Consider the following 3,710-nt stretch of genomic DNA (forward strand, 5'->3'; position numbering starts at 1 on the left):
GCCACCGAATATTTTACCTCTGAGTAATCTTGCGCTCCCATTCTATCTCAGTCCTACTATCTGATTTCAGCTTTTGAACAAATGCTGCAGATGTTTTGGGCTGTAATTGTTTAGTCTCACTGAGATCTCACGGAGGTTGTCTGAAATTTTGGTATTTTTACAATGCCTTGGTCACCCCGAGACATTTGGGATATATCTAATGCCTGAATAAGTTTCTATCCACAATCATTTCACGACGACGAGTGAATGTGTGGCCGCACTGAGACTTTGCATTCATTTACTTTGATTCACAGGCATGCAATTTTTTATTTAATTGAATACCTGACAGACACATATTAGGTTTTCTGTGATATATTGCTGATTTGACATCAATATAATATTATATAGAGGGCAAGAATAAATGATGTTTTGTCAAATTTGCGATAGTCTTTATGGTAAAAAAGTATCTTATGTTCAGTAAAACAGTAATATTGTGAAATATTATTACAATTTAAAATAAATATTTTCTATGTTAACCTATTTTCTAATAGCAAAAAAGCAAAATTTTCGATCTGATTGACAGGCTTAAGTGTATGATAGAAAAGTGGAAACCTCTGCCCCTCTCATTAATTGCCTGTGTCAACATTATAAAAATTGTAGTGCTCCCAAAATGTACTTATTTATTTCAGAATGTGCCCATCTTCTTCACTTCTTCCTTTTTCAAGATGTCAGACTTTATTATCATGCCCTTCTTCTGGACCTCCAAGCCCGACCGTATTTCAAAGGCCCACTTTCAGAAGCCCATGGAGGAGGGTGGTTTAGGCCTGCCCGTCTTTCGGCATTACTTCTGGGCCTGTAACGCAAGAGCACGGGTTTTCTGGAATCAGTCCATGGCTGGGGGGTCAGAGGTGAGCGGATCCGGCCCTAGATGCCCTGAGATTGAGCTTTGTAATGCTGTGTCACTTACTGGTGCCTCCTTGTCAGCCATTCTATTCACTGAACCTGATGTTAAAATTAAATCGCTACGCAAATCGTTTTTTTTTTTACTCTGCAACTTGATTAAAATTTTAAAGCAAATCAAGGTAATGCTGAACCTCCCAGCAAAGTAAATTCATGCTCCCATATGCCAGAACTTGGTTTGATGGATGCTGTTTTTACGCAATGGTCAAATAAAGGTTTAACTACTATCAGGGATCTCTTCATTGACAATCACTTTACATATTTTGCTCAGCTCCAGGCTAAGTTCAAACTCCCTACTAATAAATTTTTTAGTTATCTGCAAATTAGGAATTTTGTCAAGCATACTTCTCTTCTAGATGCGACCCCCATGCAACATGACTTTTTTTGATATTATGACCAGCCCTCCCACCTCCAAACATTTGATTTCTCCATTTGTTAAGCTCTTCATTGTGGCACCCCCCTCTCTCCATATTAAAGAGGCGTAGATCAAGGACATTGGCAAAGTTATATCTAATGAGTTATGGGCGATAGGTTTAAACAGGATAAAATCATGCTCTATTAATGATTGACTTCAGCTTATTCAGTTTAAAGTAGTTTATAGGTTGCACGATTCCAAGATTAGACTGAACAAAATTTTTCCTGCTGTCTCCGCCATTTGTGATAAATGCAGATCAGCTAATGGAACTCTTGGGCATCTTTTCTGGTCCTGCTCTAAGCCTAGTTAGTGATACGAGGCTGCTTAAATGGTTCTTTGGCTCTTCCATTCGCTTTACAACAATCACTCATGTTTGGAATGACCATTGTAAAACAGGTTATCCTAAAGGAGTGGAAGTTTCCCCTCCTTGCTTCAAGAGGTGGCTTAATTATATGGTTTCCTGTTTAATCCTTGAAGAAATTCAGTTTTCCAACTCTCGAGATGACCTGAAAAAGATCTGGGACCCTTTCAAAGAATACATCAGGAAGGATAGACCACAAACTGGGACCTAAATGCATTGTTTTTTTTGTTTGTTTTTTTGTCGTTGTTGTTGTTTTTTGTTGTTTTGGGCCTTTGCCACTCCCCTGAAACATTTTGGGACCTCTGTTCAGTGATTTTTCCTTTTAACATAATCTGTAGATGTTGGCTGTATATGTGTTCTTGTTTTCTTTGTGCCTCATTTGTCCAATTTACTGCCTTTTTTTGTATTATGTATGTAAAAGATCTGCATAAATAACATAAAAAAAAAAAAAAACACTGAATTTTCAGCATCAAGTCTTTAGTGTCACACGATTCTTCAGAAATCATTCTAATATGCAGATTTGTAATATTTTCAAAACAAAGGCTATAGAGTGCAACATCATATCCTGTCACCCGCATTTGACACAGGGTGAGTAATTCAGCATGAAGTTTAAAGTGACACACCTTGAGAGAGTTATCAGTGAGAAAGTTGTATATACGTACATGCGCATATGCGTGTGTTTTGGGTGTAGTTGGGCATCTCTGATTTCACAAAGATAATCGAATTAATATGCACAAAGCAATTTACCAGTGAAGCAAAACTAAAAGTATTAAGCAACATTGAAACCTGAACCTTGTAAGCATCAAATATCAAATTCTCAGAACACAAAGTTCAGACTAGTCATTGTTCTCTGGTGGGGTGTGAAGTGATTCTAAGAGTATCAGCCACTTGATGTGATCAGATACAATCAAAACTCAAATCAAAAGCTCAAAAAAAGTAAAGTACAGCAGGGATATCAGGTTGCAAATTTGTGATGAAACTCTCATTCCACATAACTCATGTTAGCTGTGCAGAAAGAATGTGCATGACGAAATGAACAGCTTCAATTCTAATTCACTCCTTTGTTGTTAGACAGCATGAAAACATGCAATATACCCCCATGATTATTTAAAAGCACATAGAGATGTACACAAGAGCCTCAGAGGAAGGGTTGGCATGTACACTATGTGACATTAAATGACTGTTTTCGGTCTGGATGTCGCAAATAGTGACATCGTTACCATACCTGCATAAAAAGAAGAATCTTACTGTATAATTAAGCAATCTTTTGGGCAGAGACTTCCAGATTCATAACTCTGAGTTTTGTTTTCATGTTGATTATGAGATAAGATACAGGGAATGGCAGCAAAATGTCCTGGGAGAGTTCAAAACACAACAGACAAACCTGTTTTTACATTTAGAGAATGTAAAAAAACATTCCACTAGTAACTATGCTTCACTTTGTGTTCGTAGTTCATCATTACTTCAGTGCACCTTGAGTCCAAAACGAATTTGGGACAATACAGTGTATTTCATTTCATTTCAGGGGTGTTCAAGTCAAAAGATGTACCACATTTTGCATTAAAGAGAGACGTTGTTGTAATTCTGATACGCTTTCTCAATCTCTGAGTAGATAAGAGTGAGTCATAGGAACGCTGGTTACAAACCTTACAAAATATCTTAGTTTCAGTGGCATGAATGCTTGGCTTTCTTTAGATAACTTCAATAGGTCGCTTTGAAAAGCTGGTCCCAGAAACCACTTGGAAATGTGATGTTTGTTTGGTTGGGTGGTAGTTTATTTGTTTATTTATTTATCTGCTTAGCAATGCGTTTCTAGTTTTGTTCCATTTATAAAGTCACAATCCATAAATTTATAGTATTTTATTGTATTGTCATTTTCAGGCAGCTATATGATAATAAATAAACGTTCTCTTGTTAGTTGTTTAGATATGGTGAAGCACACAATTATTATCAGGACATGTCTGAAAATAAAGATGCATTAAATTTGCATGGAAA

The sequence above is a fragment of the Carassius gibelio genome, chromosome A23 (assembly GCF_023724105.1).
Source record: "Carassius gibelio isolate Cgi1373 ecotype wild population from Czech Republic chromosome A23, carGib1.2-hapl.c, whole genome shotgun sequence".
Classification (NCBI taxonomy): Eukaryota; Metazoa; Chordata; class Actinopteri; order Cypriniformes; family Cyprinidae; genus Carassius; species Carassius gibelio.